The sequence below is a fragment of the Meleagris gallopavo genome, chromosome 4, assembly GCF_000146605.3.
Source record: "Meleagris gallopavo isolate NT-WF06-2002-E0010 breed Aviagen turkey brand Nicholas breeding stock chromosome 4, Turkey_5.1, whole genome shotgun sequence".
NCBI classification, from domain to species: domain Eukaryota; kingdom Metazoa; phylum Chordata; class Aves; order Galliformes; family Phasianidae; genus Meleagris; species Meleagris gallopavo.
Genome location: NC_015014.2, coordinates 31,115,772 through 31,135,695, shown reverse-complemented (window position 1 = coordinate 31,135,695; position 19,924 = coordinate 31,115,772). Strand labels below are relative to the sequence as shown.

General features: G+C 41.2%; 1 protein-coding gene across 5 annotated transcripts in view; it reads left to right on the top strand.

Annotated features, from left to right (window-relative positions):
• The first annotated feature begins 837 nt into the window (after window positions 1-837).
• LOC100548849 (transmembrane protease serine 11E-like) overlaps window positions 838-19,924 on the top strand; it is a 42,997-nt gene continuing 23,910 nt past the window's right edge. The window contains exons 1-2 of one of the 5 annotated variants that reach the window (XM_019614709.2): window positions 840-1,603; window positions 1,694-1,773. The gene's annotated coding sequence lies outside the window, so the exon portion shown is untranslated. Of the gene's footprint in view, window positions 1,774-4,850; window positions 4,935-19,924 lie in introns of those variants that run through there. The other 4 variants (XM_031553077.1, XM_019614711.2, XM_019614712.2 and 1 more) reach the window with 4 other exon arrangements.

Sequence of the window (19,924 nt, the reverse complement as noted above, 5' to 3'; positions counted from 1 at the left end):
GAAGTCTGTCTGTCTGCGGCTTTGTATTTTATTTTTTTTTCTTAAGCTGAACTAGTAATTTTCTGGCTGTTTTTTTTTTGTTGTTGTTGTTTTGTTTTGTTTCTTTTTATAGTAGCATTCAGCTTGTTTTGTAATAATCCTGTTGATGACACCAAACTGAGTGGTGCAGTTGGTACATTGGAAGGAAGGGAAAGCATCCAGAGGGACCTGGGCAGGCTGGAGAAGTGGGCCCATGAAAATCTAATGAGACTCAATAAGGCCAAATGTAAGGTGTTGCACTTGGGTTGGGGCAATCCCAGGTATTTATACAAACTGAGGAAAGATCTCCTTGAGAGCAGCCCTGCAAAGAAGGACTTGGGGGCTCTGGTGGATGAGAAGCTGGACATGAGCCTGCAGTGTGTGCTTGCAGCCTGGAAGGCCAACTGTGTTATGAGCTGCATTAAAAAAGGGGTGGCCAGCAGGGAAAGGGAGGTGATTGTCCCCCTCTACTCGGCTCTTGTGAGGCCCCATCTGGAGTACTGCATCCAAGCCTGGGACTCCCAGTACAAGAAGGATGTGGAGCTCTTCGAGCAGGTCCAGACGAGGGCCACTAAGATGATCAGAGGGCTGGAGCACCTCTCCTATGAGGAAAGGTTGAGGGAACTGGGATTGTTTAGCTTGGAAAAGAGAAGGCTTCAGGGAGACCTCATTGTGGCCTTCCAGTACTTGAAGGGAGTATGGCTGTTTACAAGAGTGGAAAGTTACAGGACAAGGGGGAATGGTTTTAAACTGAGACAGGGGAGGTTCTGGTTAGATATCAGGAGGAAGTTTCTCACACAGAGGGTGATGACACACTGGGACAGGCTGCCCAAGGAAGTTGTGGATGCCCCATCCCTGGAGGCATTCAAGGTCAGGCTGGATGTGGCTCTGAGCTGTCTGATCTGGTCGCTGGCAATCCTGCACATAGCAGGGAGGTTGAAACCAAATGATCGTTGTGGTCCTTTTCAACCCAGACCATTCTATGATTCTATGTATAAATAAGCATGTTTTATCAGGCCATGTTGTCTTTTAAAGAAACTTAGGATTGATGTGTATTTTCCTAACATAACCTGGGTGAAAACAGTGTCTCATTCTCAGTTACCTTTCTAGGTAGCTTGTGAGGTGATGGAGGCACCTGAGTATTTTATTAGGGTTATATGTAACTCTCAGTTATTTGAGAGCTCATTTTGTGCACTGTGATATTGTAAATCCTATTAGCTATCTTGTTCCTGTTAGAAAAGTTCTACCAGACTATTCTGCTCCTTGGGAAAGGTTGCACTACATGGTGACAGCTGATATAGACTGAGTGGCAATTCTTGTTCTCAGATTGTAGGTCTTTGCTAGTGTCATCTGATGGATGCAACAGTCATCTTGGTGCCATGACTTCCTCCTGCAAGAACAGTATAGTTTCAGGATGCCTTGCTTGGGATCTCTGATGTGTGTGCTTGCCCTCACAGAGTGGGTGGTTTAGTAAGAAACATCTGGTCAGTCCAGCACCCTTTGGTTAGCTGACCTAGAATGTTGTGAGAGAGTACATTTCCATTCTAGTGATGAAGGTTAGAGTACAAAATGTGCAATGATGCTGGTCAGTATCATCCAACTTGCTTCAAAGGTATCAAAGCAAAGCCCAAAAGGAGGATAAAAACATTATTGTGAAGCTATAATACTTTTCCAGTGACATGTTATAAACTAGAATGAGGTGAAGAGGAAAAGAAAAAACAACTGGGATAACTGATTCTTACAGGACATAGGAAGGTAAGCATTCTTCAACTTTGTAGTGGCTTCCTTATCTGAATAAAGACTGTTATTGCTTTGGTGATCTAACTGGTTCAACATTTACTCATCTGTGAGTCTTTATCCTTTCTGTGAAATTACACTTCCTGATATATTCAGGATTTTGCCCTAGCAGGTTTTTTTGATACTAAACTCTCAGTTCTTCAATCGTAGACTGAAAAGCAATTTTGGTAGGCACATGTTCCTTTCACCTCAGTTGGGTAAGCAGCTTTTGGAGTACCTTTCAGCAGCTGGAATGCACACAACGGGTTTAATTGGCCTGTGTTATTCCTGAGCAATGCTTACCTTCTCATTTACCGGTGGCTACCTTGTGATACTGATTTATTGCTTCCTTTATATTAGACTTATGGAAAGAAGTTTGAGAGAACCAACCAAAAATCCTGTCAAGCTGTGTGCCTTCCACTAGATGGTACCATTGATGTGAGTTAACTGGAAGGGCACTTGGTCAGAAAGAGCTGCAGTTCATGGCAGCGTACATCTTGCAGATGCTCTAAGGTAACCTTGGAGAAGGCAATGCTTGACAGCCAGATGTAGCCTCTTGATGGGTTTCATCCCTTTATTGTGGCACAAAGTTCAATTACAGGTAGTGAGTGTCTACCACCTTCACTGTAGCGTGTATAGAAAAAAAGTAAAAACCTAAAGATGAGGACAGCAGCTGAAACCTTACTTGAGGTTGAAATCATTACTTGTGAGTCTCACTTTTGAGTGGGAGGGTAAGATTAAACTCTGTCCAGAAATCCCTTCCAGCCTTAGCCATTTTGCAGTTCTGTTATTGATGGGCGTTTGTGCAAGAATTGTATGGTAAGAGCTGCTCCTTGATGCAGTGAAGCAGTTTGTAACCTATATGGAAAGCCACAGCTACAATATACCAAGTCCAGAAGGAGATGGGAGAAAAAAGGGATACTAAGCTTGGTAGTGGGATTCCTTTTAGTTCTCACTGTGCCAGAGATTTGGTGTGCAGCCTTTTAGTTTAAGGGGCAGTTAATTGCTTTGCTCAAACCTGTTCTAAAAGGAATGTAGAATTCCCTTAGTGTCTGCAAGAGAGTGCTTCAGAACCGAATTAAGAGAGAGACGCTGATTGGAAGTTCTCCCTTTAAATGGCCTTCCTAAAACTTCTGTATTAGTCTGTTCTTGCCTTTTTGCAGCTAACGATTGATAGGCATTCTCTTAAAATTGTTCATTAAAGATGGGCTGCTTGTGAGGAGTGTCAGTGGTGACTGAGAATAGTCTATGTTCTAGCTCAGATGTGAGATCTGGGTGTGCTTTTGTGTGCTGGCCTTTTGCTGTCTGTGAGGGACTTGAGCAGAGATTGTTGCTGACTGTTCAAGAAGTAGATTTTGGAAAATGACTTGTTTGTAGGCTTGTGTAACTTGAAACGTCTCCATTTATGTATGAAACAAGTGTGCTATATCAAGCCACATTGTCTTTTAAAAAAATGTAGGATTGGAGCATGCTTTCCTACCACAATGTAGGTGAAAATAGTGCCTGTGCTTTGATTACCTTTCTGAGCAGCTTGTGAGGTGGTCTGGGCACTGTACAGAACTGAGATGATGGAATACCACCTTTTTAAGGTAGGTTAATTGATCTGAGTTGGATTAAGATGAAAAATCCATTGATTCAGAATTTCTCTTCCAGATTGCAGGACAAGATTTAACGCTGTTCCTCTTCTCATTTGTAGAAGGCACATTTGTACACTTGTGATGCAGATCAGCAGAGAGCCATTCATGTAGCTGAATTATGGTATTTGTGTGTTCAGCTGATCTGCCTGTGCATTTGGATAATGTCACCATGTCTATCATTCTCGTAAAGGCTCACAAGCTTTCAGATTGTGTGACTGTTAATCCTAGTCCTTTACCTAGAATCTTGCAGAAGTAAGGTGTAGGTTATAACCACTTTTCTCTACCATTCTCTCATCTGGTTATGCCAGAAATCCTTTCTAGGCTTACTTTGTGATGCTTGACATAATTTTGGCTATGTCAGCCCATGGAATATGTGAATTTTCTGAAAGAAAACTTCAGAGAGTGCTGGAAAACACTTGTTGGCATGGATAGTGAAGTGTTGTTCGTATTTGGTTTGATTTCTGGTTTGAACCTTAAGTAGACTGCTGGAACTGCGGAAATGTGTGCCTTTTGTTCCTCGGCCTGAGTGCACTGACAGTAGCGTGCTTCCTGTTTATGAGATAATTGCTGTACTCTGGATTGAGTGTATGCCAAGTCCAAGTACTTCAGATCACTGAGTTTATTGGCTCACTGTGTTATTACAGTGTAAACAGGAAACTCCCTGAAAATATTATTCTAAAAATGTATTTAATTAGTAAGCTAATGATAGAACACTTGGGGGGGGCTGGGGGGCGGAGAGAGGGGAGGAGGAAGGTGACAGCATGGTATTGGAGTTATAAGGGGTAGAGAAATTAAGAGTTCTTGGAAGCCAACAAGCTGTTTTCCTATCTCCCAAGATATCTGTTTGGCTGCTTTTCCCAATTGTTGATATTTATGTGTTTGTTGCTTGTTCTGTGCTGTTTTCTTTGCCTCTTCTTCCATTCTCTTCTTTCCCTTTTTTTATCTGCCCTTTGATAATGAAATTTTCAGGCCAATCATGGTGCAAGTGATACTTGCACTGGATTTAAAGGAAGGTTAACTTCTTTCTAAATAAATTCACCTAATAAATGCTTTTGGAAATGCTTTGTTGCAAGACAGTACCACTAGAGAATTGAATAATTAGTTTCCATGACATGCAAGTCACAGGTGAAAGCTGATTGTTGGGTATTCTCCTCTGTGTTTTTGTTTTGTTGTTGTTATTTGAAAAAATCTTCATTTCATTGCCTTTGCTACAGTTTTCCCTTGTTTGAGCACTTCCACTTGAAATATCAGACCTTGCGTACAGCTGAGGATATTCAGTATTTTTCTGCTCTGGGATGATCCTTTCTTTTTATCTCTTCATTCCTTTTGTTCAGTTGTGCTGACCTCGGTTCTTACGGAGTCTTTTCTGACGATACAAATTGCTGATCTGAAATAAACTTATGTTTTTCAGGATGACTTTTCAAAGAGCTGAATAGACACAAAGAGGACAGTGCTGCTGAAGCAGGACAAAGTGTGTCCTGCACTGAGTCTAGCTGTCACCTGGTACGTCTTTACAAATTTTTGGGTCGATTTCCTCCTGAGTCAGGAGGTGGCAGCATGTCCCATTTGGTGCACACTTTAATACAAGACCTTTTTGAATTACTTTGTTGCTGGAATGTGATCCATAGTGATTATGCTCAGAGGAAAGAAAACCCAGGGCTCACCCTACCTCACTGGTATGCAAGTGCTTCTCGACCTAGCTAGACCATGTCTGGAGATAGCAGGGTTTGTTGTGAGTGGTATTTGTAAGTGGTAAGTTTTTGCTTCTTTTGCTGTTTCCCCAAGGAACAGGAGAAGGATGTAAGACTGCAGTCATCCCTGAGATGTCATAATCACATCTGAGAAGTACATTTGCATTGGCCTGAGTTCAGCAGGGTATTGACAGAACTATTAGAGCTCTAGAACAAGTATTATGGAAGCCATGGGTTCCTAATCGGATACTTGATATTAAACATGCCCTTTTGCTCCTTGCTGAATCGTGTTACAGTTAGCTTTTTTACTGCCTATAAGCTCTGTAGAAGGAGCCCAGTGTATATACTATGCTGCACCAAAGAGGTGAGGAGTGTTTTTTGGTATTCCCTTCTTGCTCCCCTCTGTCTGCCATGGTTTATAGTTGCTCAGAAATACAGAAGTACAGCTCTCTTCTCAATTGTTAACTCACTGGAAGTGTATGAACAATTATTTTGTGTGGTACAAACTGTCTAGCCCATTTAGACAAAGGATTAAAGAACAGGCTTGACAACTCCAGATGTCTTCATGGTACTGTGATAACCCTGTCATTAGTTAGATAGCCCTACCTTAACTTAGACTGAAATAGATAAATGGCATCCTTGTGGTAACCAAGGAATTTTTTTGGTTGCAAAAATAGTATCCAGTGTTCTACAAAAGTATTCGCATCCATTGGCAGCAGTACAATTCAAAATTGTGCATGACAGACAGATATTTTTCAATGACATATAATGGGGAGAAGCTTAATTGTCTTGTGCCAGTTTATTTTTCCACTCTTCTGTCCTGTCTAAGGAGGAAAAAAAAAAAGAGTTCTCCTTTCTGGACAGATTTTCAGATTAAATTTTAAAGGAAGATAGCACTGTGCTGATTAGGTGCAAGACTGTAAATGTCACCTTCTCCAGAAAGCTGAGCGGTTGCTGTTGGAGCAGAATGCAGTGAGGGCTTCTGCATGGTGATGTTTCTGGCTCTGAAACCTGAATGAATATTGTTCCTCCATACCTCTGCAGTTTCTGTGGTCTGGCTCTGGTGAGCATAAATGTGTCAGTTCAGATTATTAAGATGTTCTGATTTACACTGTCTTACTGTATTTGTGAATGGCTGTAGCGTGCATCATCAGTAGATTAACTGGTAATGGCTATTTGTGGCGGGTTCTGTGATGGATATAGTTTTTCCCATGATTTGTTCCAATGAAAACCACATTGCCCTGTTCTTAACCTTTCCTTCCAGCACGAGGGGAGTTGTTAAGGCTATGACGCCATGTATTCTCATTGCAGTGCAGGTTTTAGCTCGTCTCTTGCTTTTGTATTCCTTGTCTTCCAGGTGAATCACTAGTGTTATCTCATGTCACACCCTCTTTTTAAACCACAGTACTTTTCAGTTTTGAGGGCCAATTAAATATTGATGTTTAATTGGAAAATTTGCTCTGTGTCCTATTGCTGTACATTTTTCTTCTGTGCAAGTTTGCTTATCAAGCTCTTATCAGTGTAATCTTCAATAGATACTTAAAATCTTGAGTTAACAGTGAAGCTATGGGGTTTTGTAGATGAACAGTAGAGCTCTACACACCAGGGCTGAAAGGATGGGTCATCTGATTTCCCCACCACAGGTGTGATCAGCATGTTTGACTACTGATGATTGTTTATTTATAGAAGCTCTAGAATATCAGCAATTAAAGCTTGGAAGAACAGGCTGGACTATTTTAAGTGCTTAAATAACATGATGGTGAGTATTTCATTGCCTTCAAGTTTTAGAATGTTTAGAGTTGATATTTAGTGTTTTACCTTGCAATATGTGTTAGAAATAAAGCTAAACTTACCAGACAGTAGTTCCACTTCAGTAGCTGAAGTGGTAGAATGGTGGTAGGAAGATTTTGATCTCTGGATTTGATATCAGAATTAAAATATTAGCAGATTTGTGTTTGAAATGTTGATCTCATGGAAACTCACTTCATGTAGTGTTGGCAGAGGTGAAACTAAGAAATTGTTTATCATTCTTGGTAAACTGTGCATGAATTGGTATCAAAAAGGTCTCTCATATTTGAGACAACACATCAACCTGTGGATCTGTATTTCTCTAGAATATTAAACTAATATTTTAAATAACGTATTGAGCCAGAATACCATGCTCATCATCGCCTCTCCTTAAGCGGTGTGTAGCTAAGAGTCTGAGCTGGACAGCGTGAGCTAACGCTTAATGGCTGAGTTCTGATGATAGAAACCATGGTGGGCAGTTGTGTGGCTTCCTACGGGAAGCCTTGTTTTCAGGGAGAGGGCACACCTCCCAGGGGAAAAGCCTAATGGGACTGCTTGGGCCCTAACAAGGCTCTCATACCAGAGAAGGAGGTATTGCGGAGGTGGTACTGAAGTGCAGTAGGAAAGATATTAAATTGAAGCAACAGTGATTAGCTCCAAGAAAGTTTTAAAAACCTGTTTCAATAGCTTTCTGGGAGCACCCACCAGTCAAACATCTTTATACAGCTCTCTATTGATGCTATTTAAAAAGTGCTGGTCTTTTTCTCTCAGCCTCATTTGTTGGACTAAGCTGCTTCGTCAACTCATTCCAGTTGTACTGTGAACTGTAATTTGTCTCCTTTGCTCTTCCTTTGCCACCTTGGCTTTGCAAGGCACTGACAAGCTCTGCAGCAAAGTGAAATACAGCTCACCTTCTCTGACCTGGGTGTAGAAATTCTTGAATGCTGAGGTGGTTTTTTTTTGTTTTTTTTTCAGGCACAGCTTGCTAGGCAATTATTTAGATGAGTCATAGTACATAGTCTAATTTAATCTGCAGTGTGTTCTTTGAATTTGTTAGCACCATTGGGACACGAGCTCCATTAGTCTACTTGTTTCTGACAGGATTTAATGTTTCTTGTTTTAGGATATTTCTGCAGGTCTTGGGTACCTCAGATATGTGCTATGGGACCTGCATGAGCTTGGGTTTTTTTGTGGCACTTTCAGTTTTGGCTTCTTTCTTCAGGAGTACTTTGCATTTTTCTACAAACAGTTAATACAATTCTGAGGATCTTCTGTTCTTAATGTAATAAAGTCTGAGCGGATGCAAAGATTTGTAAGCTTGCTGCAATGGGTTTATTTGCTTTATATTTGTCCAGGTAGTTTAGGAAGCTTTCAGCTAGCTGGATTTTGATGTGGTGGTAGAGCTAAGTGCTCTTTATGTTCCTTGTTTGAAATCCCTATTATAAGAAATTTTCAATTCACTTTGGTAGTTATTCCTGTACCATAAATACTCCTAAACTTATTTCTAAATTGACCTGTATGATCACCGGTACCTTGCTTTGCCTTGTGGGGGGAGATGAATCTGTCCAGCAGCTAAGCTCACACCAGGTGCTTGCTCCATCCACAGAGGGATGAGTGAGAGGATCGGAAGAGAAATGAGCAAAACTTGTGGGTCATGATGAAACTCTCTCCCTGCAGCAGCAGGAGAGAATAACTGAGAGAGCAAAAGCGAGAAAAACTCATGGATAGAGACAGTGTAAATGAAGGAAAGGAGAAAATGAGGGCAAGCAATACAAAGGCTATCACTTTACCACCTTCTACAAGCAGGGGGATTCCTGGCCAGTCTCTGAACAACAAACATTTCAATAAAGCCTTAGCCTTTTATATAGAGCATATTGTGTGGCATGCACGGTCCCTTTGATCAGTTTGGGTCCCCTATCCTGGCTGTGTTTCCTCCCAACCTTTTGCCCAACTTTTGCCTACTTGCTGTTTTAGGGAGTGGAAGAGCAGAGGGAGACATAGAAGGCCTTGATGCTGTTCAAGCACAGCTCAGCAATAGCTAAAACACTGGTGTGATATCAATACTGTTGATATTGGTGGGGTGCTGTTTTGATAGCATATCCAAAACATGGCACTGTATGAAGAAAATAAATCTCATCCCAACCAAGCCAAGTACTCTTCTATGGTAATAGTACCATCAATGAGTTAAATTGGTTTAATTGGCTCATTTTATTTTATAGCCTAATAACTGCTGTTTTTGAGGTTCTCTTTAAACTTGCATCATGTAACAACATGTTAGTTTTAGGTTCTTCCTCCGAGTATTGAAGTTGATATATTAATTATGTGTATTTGATAGGTTAATTACTTTAATTATGGCCTCTTTGAATATTAAAGCTTCTTTGTGTGTGGGTATACTAGATAAAATCTTGGCAGCGTATCTTAACAAAAACTGCAAAAATCAACTGGGAAAGAAATGTATTTGCTTGAGGTCTTTCTGACAATGCTAGATTACTTCAATATTTAGGCTTCTTTATTTAAATAATTTTTTTGTCAAGCTCTTCTTAAAGGCAAAAGCATTACAGAAGAATTCATCATAAGTGCCCGAACTGCTCAGTTCAACTTATATCAGTTCCACCTGTTATGCTTCTAATGGTTGTATTTTTGAGATGTGCCCACAACAAGTTGTGTTTAACTTAAGTAGCTGTATCATGGTCTTGAGTCTTATGAAGTGTGTGACATTGAGGTGGCCAAAAACTATCAGGGTTGCTTGCTGATCAGTGTTGTCACCTCATCTTGGAAGGCTGGGTGATGGCTGTCCCTCCCCAAGAGGCATTCCTAGCTTTTGGTGATTCCTTGGTTTTCAGCTGCCCTTTTGTGAGGGAGAGCATGGGCCTTATTCTATGTCTCAGTTACCTAGCATTGTTTATGGGATTGTTTGTAAAAGTTAGTGATTTCAGTTCCTCCATTACCAAGCAGATAATATCACAATTAGCTACATTAGTTTGAGCGGTTAATTTAAAAACTCCTAACTAGATGGCACTGCACTGTATATAAGGGTTCGATGTTATTGAGGTAACCTAGGAAACATTGAATTTGGTTTCCCTAAAAGAGAGGGGAACAGTAGAAGATCATGAAACTTAATGCTTGGATCATACTCTCTACTTCACTGATGAGTAGCAAAAGATTCCAGAGTTCTGGGAGCCTGCCAGTGGAGAGCAGAGGCTATGGAGTTGGGCAACAGGTGGCCAGACTGCTCATGACTGCAAGAGCAATGGGAAGTGTAACTTCCCTAGGAGGAGATAGTAAAGGATTGCTGTAATCCAGAACCCCATTAAAATTACCTGAATAAAACCTGGAAGAGAGGTGATCTTACTTACGTGAGACCAGTCAATAAATATGTTGTATTGATACATTGCTTTGCACAGACTTTTTTTTTTTCTGCTGAAAAAGTGAATTTAGGTTTCATTAGAAACTGTCTGTCTTTGTTGTTGTTTAAAAGCCTGGTCAGTTTCTGGAGAGCTCAGGATGTCTGGACAGATGTAGTTAGGGAAGCCATCTCTCCAAGTGGAGCCTGTCACTGATGGCAGCAGACAGCACACAGGCTTGGTGCTTGGCTTCCTCAGTTGGCCTGGGGTGCTGGCTAGACACCGGCTTCTTGAGAATCTGCTGGCAAGGAACGGTGCACTGTGATGGTCTTCCCTTCTGTTGTTGTATGGGAGAGTCAGACTTGGCTTTCATTCTAATTATAAGCTAGGTGTTACTAGCGGCTTAAAAGATTAAGGACTTTTGATTAATTCTTGAACCAGAGGCTTTAGCAGCTGGTAAGGAATACCTCACCTGCCATCTCTGTCCTAGGTCATGCTCTCTGTGTGGTCAGACAGATAGCACTGCTTACGGGCAGTCAAGGTTGGCATTTTTTTGCTGCTTTTGCAAAATATCGTCTGTGCACAATGAGACTGAGGCAGTTGAGTGTGGATTTTCATCTAGATGGCTTTTAGTTTGGGCTGTTGGCCATGCTGTTGATTAACTCATTCACAAGTGAGTATTCCCTGGTGTCTAGAAGAGTTGAGTTCAAACTCTAGCTTTTCTGGAAGGATGTAAATGTCATCTCCTTTTCGTTAATGTTTTGTGGTAGGCTCAACCTATGGAAGATACTTACAGAAAAAGTATGGTTGCCTAAGTCTCCCGCCCATTAGAAACCATTCTGTGATTTTATTTTTTCCACCATCCCATGTAGGATATTATGGTGCAGAGCCATAAACAGATCTGCTACCTTGCTTCTAGTTCCAAACTGAAAGGGAAATACTAGAAGTGCATGCAGTTCAGTGATCAAGTCACTTCTGAAGTAATGCTGTGGGAGAAACTATAAGGATATACTTGTTGCTTGTTTTTTCACTTCTCTGCAACTCATAATGGTCATTTGAGTGCAAGTTGGGTAGAACAGAATGGTTGTACGATCCAAATTTATCTTGCATGGTAGCTTGTCTTTTAGTGACCCAATTCTGTTGTGTAGGGAACTCTGGTTTTCCTTGGGAGATTCTTTTTCATGTTTTGCTTGCTGATCCATTTGGAACATCTTAAATGAGAGTTTCTGCAGTGTAATTGCAGCCTGAAGCAAATTCTCTCCTGTTAGCCCAGGATGTCAGCCCAGAACTGGCCTATTATTTAAAGCTTGATAGTCAACTGCCTTATTTCTCCAACACTAAAAAGTTATTTGTTATCTTCATATCCTATGGGGTGGTAGAAATTGTATAGTACAGTAAAGTCCACTGTAAACTCATTACTTCTGAATTCAATAAAACCCTGTAGCATGGGCGTAATTCTATACCTTTTAAAATGCTGGAACTCAAACCACTTTGTAAGATTTCTTACTCATTCATGAATACAAAGGAGAACATTTCGTATTTTGAATAAAAGTATTTTACAATTCTGTGTTGTAAATGTCTACATTCAGTTGCTTGCTATCTGGATCTTTGTGATTTATTATCTTGTCTGCTCGTTTGTCTAAAGAGGGATATGTGTGAAGTAAATTTATCTAAGCAATTCCATCATTTAAAGCTAGAGAAAGTGCTTCTGTCACACTGCAGCTCTATAATTGCCCTCTAGAGAAGTACATAAACAGGAAATCTCATTTTGCTTTTTCAACACAGCTAGTGTTACAGTGAGCTTTTGTATTGTCTCTGTTCTTTTTGGGACACAAACTGAAAATACAAATGATGAGAATAATCCTTTAGTCATTACTGGCTCTTCTGAATGATGCTAGGAGTAAGATTTTTGACCACATTTAAAATTAGCACTTTTCTCAAACTGACCATATTCTGACTTGATGTCCACATGGGAATCCCAGCCCTACTCTGGACATAGCTGGTCTGTAGCTGCATGTGCTGCCATAGGCTGAACCAGCCTCATCAGTGGTCTGGGGGAAAGCCAGATGCCATAGAGTTGTCCAGATCCAACCTAGTATGATGAGTATGGCTTTCCTCCCAAGTTTTCCCCAGTGTGATAACTGCATGTATGTCACTCCATATTAAGGAAGATTTGAGAGAAATTACTTCTGTTTTTCTTGAGAAAGAGGGAAGAGTAAGGTCCAGCTTATTCTGTAGATGCTTAAAAACATAGCTGACAAATAATACAAACCGATTAAAACTATCGCCCTCCATGATCCCTAGTTTGTTTGGAGGCATGTTTGGTCACTTACTAACTTGGTAGGTGGACTCGAGGTTTCCTGACCTTTAGTTTTTTCATCTCCTTCCTCAGAACCCTGGCAGGAATTTTGATGCTTGTCCCATTCCTGCTCCTGTGTTTATTACCATTTCTAATCATCTCTGTTCAACTTACTGGCTACCTTACATGCACAGAAGTAGCTGAATTTTTAATCTAGCAATTTTCCCTCCTAGCTGCCTAGTTTCAGTCTTCAGAAGAGGAAGTTTCTGTTTTCTCTTCTCTGTTGATCCCCTTTGAAGAAATTCTGTGTGTATGTTGTCTGACAGTAATGAATGTTCCAGAGTATGAACTTCTACAAGCTGGCATGAAAAACTTCCTTAAGTTTATGTTCTGATTGCATTCCCCATGAATGCTTCAGTAGTCTTATTTGTAGATCCAGTTGGCTTTCTGTTCTGACATGCTGGTAGAAGGTGTATTTGTTTTGTCTTGATTATATTTTTTTCTTTGGCACTTTACCTGAGTCTTTGTTGTTTCTATTTGATAGACCAGAGTTTGTTCTTTATCATCTGTACTGGATACATCTCTAACTTCTTGAAGAGTATTGTCTTAATAGCCTTCCTTCCCGTGTTCTTTCTCCTTTGTTTCTGACGTCTGTTTTTTTCTTAAGAAGAATAAACTCATTCCAGTCCTCCGGCATGGGAACCTGAAACAAATTTGTGTTTTGTTCTAAATGTTTAACTCATTTAACAGTTAGGCCTGCTGGGAGATGCTAGGAATTTATCCATTGTGCTTGCCCTAATGTATCTCACAGGATCTGTTGTGTAGAACACAACACGCAGGTAGCATTAAATTTGCTAAGCTGCATCCTGGAAGATCTCTGACGAGCTTAAGCTTAGTAGAGGCTGTGAGAGCTGCCTGAGAGCTGGAGGGAATAACCTGAGCTATTAACCTGAAGTGCTGCAAGTATCTACTTCTCTTCTTAGGCAGCTTGAGCTGATCTAATGTGCTTTAGGCTTGCATTTAGTTTAGACTGAAGTAACTGCTTAGAGGAAAGTTCAGCATGCTGTGAGTATGTGGTGCATCTGTACAGTCACAGTCTCATGTTTGGTAAAGTGTTCGTATGGATAAGGGGGGCTGCTTCCAACACTATTTTTGTTGCTTCTTTTTTGGTTTTCTTTTCCAGAAGGAATCGAAGGTTGACTTATGTTTCAAAACTGTTTGAAAGTCTCCTTGTTACAGGAGACCAGTGCAAAAGATGGTCATGGACATCCTTGGTTACTTCATAAGGGTGTGGCAGGAATTACTGGTGGTAACTCATGTGTGAGACAAGGGTGGTTCTTGAAGGAAATAGGAAGACCGCGTGGCTGGTTAAGCACTTGAGAATTTGGACATTATCTAGTCCAACCAATCAATCCATCCCCACCGTACCCACTAATTATGTCCCTCAGTGCCATATCTTCATGTTTCTTAAACACTTTCAGGGACAGTGACTCCCCTGGGCAGCATGTTCCAATGAATGTGTCACCACTCTTTAGGAAAAATGTATTCTCCAAATATCCAACCTGAACTTCCCCTGGCACAACTTGAGGCCATTCCTTCTTGTCACTGTTACCTGGAAGAAGAGATTGACTGTTATCTTGCTCTAGTTTCCTTTCAGGAGGATGTAGAGAGTGATAAGGTCTCCCCTGAGCCTCTTCCAGACTGAACAAGCCCAGTTCCCTCAGCTGCTCACCATGTCTTGTGCTCCAGACTCTTAAAAGCTTTGTTGCCCTTCTCTGGACACACTCGGCCTCAGTGTCGTTCTTGTAGTGAGGAGCCCAAAACTGAGCGTGGTACTTGAGGTGTGACCTCACCAGTGCTGAGTGCAGGGCTATGATCATTTCCTTTGTCAGGAAACAACAGTTGAAGACAAGGGTGGGTGCCTTTGAACTTCCTGATGAACTGAATCTCCAAGCTTTGTGAAAACAAAAGAAAAAAAAAAGTTAAAACCTAGTGGTTTTTGAGGGGTAGGTTTTTTGGTTTTTTTATGTGTGGTGAAATGGTATTTTTGGAGCTCTTAAATGATGTAATGCTGAAGTAGAAAGTTCTCTACTGTAATAAAACACAACAACACTTCTCTTGAAGTGCTACAAATGTCTTCATTCTGCAAACAGAAATGTTTTCCATGTTATTGGCAGTTGTTACAGTTGGAGACCCCACCTGGAATACTGCATCCGGTTCTGAAGCCCCCAGCACAAGTAGGACATGGAGTTGTTGGAGCAGGTCTGGAAGAGGGCCTTGAAGATGATCAGAAGGCTGGAGCGTCTCCCTTTTGAGGACAGGCTGAGGGATCTGGGGCTCTTCAGTCTGGAGAAGAGAAGGCTCAAGGAAAACCTTATTCTAGGACCTGAAGGGGCCTACAAGAAAGTTGGGAAGGACTTTTATGAGGGCATGTAGTGACAAGACAAATAGAAATGGTTTTAAACTAGAAGAGTGTAGATTTCGACTAGATACTAGGAGGAAACTCTTAACTGTGAGAGTGGTGAGACACTAGAACAGGTTGCCCAAAGAGGTACTTAATGCCCTCTACCTAGAAGCATTCAAGGCCAGACTAGATGTGGCTTTGAGCAACCTGGTCTAGATGTAGAGGGATTGGAACTAGATGATCTTAAGGGTCCCTTCCAACCCTTTTTATGATTAGTGTATGGTTCTGCTAACTGGTTGTACTTAGGTTTTTGTCAGGCTTTGGTAGTTTGTGTGGGAGAATTCTACCTGTTGGTTTTTTATCTCAAATCTTGTGGCTAGTGACAGATGGCCTCTTGCTGTTACAATAGCTGCTCCACCTCTTTCCAACATCAATTACGAGAAGTTACATACAATTTAGGAAAACTAGTCCTGGGGCTATTGATGAGGATGACCATTAAGATAAAGGCCATGGAGGGGAGCAGGGGTGAGGAAAATGTGCATGCTTAATATGTTTCCTAGGCTACTTTCTGATTTTTGTGTGCTTTTTTTTTTTCCAAGAGGGAGAAAGGGGGTGAAATACTGATAATGCTACAAAGGTGCCACACCCTAGTGCTACAGCAAGAATTATGGAGTGTGCTGGGAAAAGAGATCACCTTTGGATCCTTTTTGCTCAATACAGTACAGTTCAACTGAGTCATGTTGACTACATGCCTGCTTCTATCCCATCACAGCTCAAAGCAAAAATTATATTTGCTTAAAATGTTACTGCAAATCAACTGGAAGTAAGTTCAAATTATTCTGCAGTTGGCCAGGTAATACAGTGTAGTACATAACTGGTAGCTCACTAATGTGTGTTGACTGCCATCCTTTCTCCCTAGCCTCTGTTTCTTTTAGGATCGCCTTGTAACAGTGTATGGTAAAGATAAGCAGTCTTTGAAAGATTAGCTGGCATGTTCAAATGTAGGACTCTCAAAGTTACTTGATACAGGGTTGGCTTGGCTGTTTCTTTCAAAGACCACTGGAATTGTTCATGCAGATAAATAGAAATGTGTATTTAAATGCTAGGCAAAAGCTTTTGAGTATACTTCTGATAATTTTACCGCAATCATGTCAGTGTTTTAAGCGTGGCTGACAGAGGGTTTCTGCCTCCTTTCCTGGCTAGAGATGTTGGAAATTCTGTTTTACCTTTTCAAGAGCATTAGGATTTGCACTGATCTTGCTGGTGGCAGATACAATTTGAGCTAAGACATCTTTGAAGTCGTAATTGGTGGCTAATTTTATTTCAAGACTTTTTTTTTCTCTAAAAGCCACATCTTGCTGATTGCTGTAGAAATGTCATGGATGGCTGAAAATCTTTAACGTATTCTTAAATTCTAATGCAAAGGCTTGGGGTTGCTAAACCCTTCCCAAGGGTTTGTCCTGGGAAAGTTTTTGAATATATGGACTAAAACACTGACTATAATGAATGAGGACTGGTGCATGCAAAGCCAAACCCTTCTAAGAGGCAATCACAGTTGTTGCAAAGTGTTTCTGTGGACTGTGTCAGTTTGCATGTCCTATGGACTTCTTGCATAAAAAAATCATGTGGATTTCTAGACTCTTGTACTCTGCAAGAGCTAACATCTGTTAGATGAACTTTGGATTGAATACTTTAAAGCTGTAACTATCATTTAGTTTTTCTAAGAATCATCCAGTGTGGAGGGAGAAATTTTTCATTTGTTACCAAGTCACAAATGCATATGGCTTGAACCTGTCTTGTAACACTTCTTCTTACAACTTACCTCTTCTATAATGGGTTCAAAAATACTTTTGAAGGAATTGAGCACTGAGCCTGGTAAATTATTTGCTTTGAGACTGTAGCTCTATGTTTAAAATGTTCCTGTTGATCAGTTGACTGTGAGACAATGGGTTGGTCTGAGCCTGGGTTGCAGCCAAACTGACTTGTTCTGTGTGCCATCCTGCAGGGAAGCCAGCTGTTTGGAGAGGCACCCTATTAACAGAAGGTAAAAAAAGCCACCCTTTGTGTCTGCTTTTGTCTCTGAGAACATACAAAGCTCAGAGACTATACTCTGTGGCCCAGCAATTAAAACTGCAGCATGAGTTGAGATGAGCTTGTGTGATGTGATTTATTTTTGCCCCGTGTCTTCAAGCTACTAGCCGTGTGCTGGAAGATTGTCTGTATAATTAGAAACTGACTGCATAAGGATGAGCTCTCATCCATGTGAATCAGTAACAAACTCTCCTCTTTCTAGTACCCTTATACTGGTGGGTTTTTTTCCCTGCCATGGAAGACTTGCATCTTTCCAAATTCCACAAGTAATGCCACACAAAAGAGGACTTAATGGTTACAGAAATAGGAGTTGTAGAGGGATTTTTGGAGATCATCTAGTTCAGCCCCTCGGCTGCAGCAGGTACCCTGCAATAGATTGCACAAGGAAGTGTCCCAGTGGATTTTGAATATCTCTAGAGAAGGAAACTTCAAAACCTCTCTACTCCAACAGGGTAGCTTGTTCCAATACTCTGTAACCCTCAAAGCTATGATTTTTTTTTTTCTCACATTCAGATGGAATTTCTTGTGTTCCCATTTATGCCTCCTTGTCCTGTCAATGTGCACCACTGAAAAGAGCCTGGCCCCATCCGTCTGCCTTTTAGGTATTTATAGTCATTGATAAGATCCCCCCCTCATCCTTCTCCAAGCTGAACAGCCCCAGGTCTATCAGCCTTTCTTTATTTATAAGAGCCATGCTCCAGGCCCCAGGCCCCTCTCTGGCCCTCCACTGACCTCTTTCTGGAAGTCCCCTATATTTCTTGAACTGGAAAGCCCAACACTGAACAGGGTACTCAAGATGTGGTCTCACCAGGGCAGAGTAGAGAAGACCGATTACTTCCCTTGATCTGCTGGCCATACTTTTTTTTATTTAATGCATCCCAGTACCTCATTGGCCTTCTCATGGCTGTTCCACTGCGTACTTAGAATTTTACAACACTGCAGGAGCTGCTAATTTTTGTTAAGCCTTGTAGCAGGAAAGCAGTTAAGGATTTTGATTCTGTCTAACTCTTATCCGCATGTGCTTTTAAAGTGGACTTCAATCTGTCCTGCCTTTTTTGTTGTTAATCTCCATCCTTCCTCTCATAAGAATAGCTTTCCATTGCTTTAATTCTTTTGGCAGCCCTCTTTCTGTCTGATCTGGGTGTAGTTCTGTAGTTCATCTGTGACAGAATTTTATGTTCCATTGCTGTGCATGGTATACCACTTTGACTTTCAGAAGATATTTTGTAGTACTTACTAGGTTTGCATTTTCCATTTTTGATGGTTGAAAGTTCTGGCTTCAAGCCATTTCTGCATTGTCTGTGGGATGGTTAAGCATTTCTCATTTTCCAGTGAATGATCATTCAGCATTTGTTATGAATTCTTGTTGAACCAACAAGTATTCGATCTTATGCTTCATCACATTGAATACTATTGTATTTATTTGATTTCTTAAGTTACATTTTGATATTTTTTTTCAGTATCCATGTACTGTGCATGCTCATTTTGCTTACTGACCCATGAGAGAGGGTGGATTAATGACTGCAGCAACAGACCCTGCAGCAGGCCTTTAACTGTCCACTGGGTCTAGCTCTTCTCCCTTGGAGTGAGCAAGTGAGAGGTGATGTATGCCCATTTGGCTCAGAGCTGATGCTCCTGCATCCCTTGCAAATATCAGAGTACTGTTTCACTGAGGTCCCAAACCTTTCCTAGACTCAAATGATCTTGCTGACTTATCTTTGCTCAGCTGCATTACAAGAGTTGGTTTATCACTGCCAAGCTTCTCTTGTAGTGCACTGACCAGAATCATTAGGCTCATGCCACGTGGCAGTATCTGTGCTTAGCAGATCTGATTCAGAGAAATTGAGACTCTTTCCACCTAAGACTTTTCTCCACAAATGAGGGAGGTGCCCAAACTGTTTGTAGTTATGCAGACAGCCTGAGAAACTCAGCTGTCACCAGCAGTGTTTGATCCTGTCTCCCCACCCAAATGCAGTGTAAGCCTGGTTCCCTGAGCCAGCCTTTTTGTTTTTAGCAACCCAAATCAGGGTCTGGCCTACCCAGTTTTTAGCAAGCAGGAAGGGTGGAACATCCCGAGATCACTTGCTCAGCGCAAAGAGATTTTCCATGCATTTACTGCAGCTCTGTTATAGCTAAGCATTCTGTGTTGTATTTATGTAAATATGTGAAAGTACTGGCACCAGGGTGACACGAGTCTTTCTATTTTATAAGAAGACCTTAAAATGCTGTATTATGGCTAATAAAAATTCTGAAGCACAGTGACTCAAAGTTTGCAGTAGAAAATTATTTGCTGTAGAAAGATAGTCTGCCCTGTCATGGGGAGCAGTCTGTCTTATAGTGCTCAGTGTTACAAAGTACCTTAAGCATGATCTGTGCATTGCTCTGTTTCCTGCAGGGGATGAGACTCAGGCTTACCAGAAATGTCTTTCATGGTTGTTGGTAGTCTTCTCTGCTGGGACACTTTGGTCTTCAAGAATAAGTCCTCTCTGATGAGCTGTGAGATACCAGAGATGGAACTGAGTTGTGCATGCATTTGTATGCAGCCCTGTGTTCTTACAAGTGGCAGAAGTGGCAGTGTTCTTACAACGGTCCATCTCCTCTGCAGGATGGTCAAGAGTGAGAAAATGCGCCATGATCTCTTTGCTCTGTATTTCCTGAAACTGGTATTTATCTAGTGGCACTGTGACATTCTTCTTGGTGTGGCAGGAAGGGTTCTGGATCCATGAGGCTGCAGGGTCCACTGGTCTTGTATTGCACGTCCAGCAGTTCAAGTGATATACTTCTATTTGTTGCTCTGAGCCTCAAATTTACCTGACATCAACTTCTAGATGCTAAAACTGGTTGTGGGAATGACACCAATTTCTTATATTTTTCTC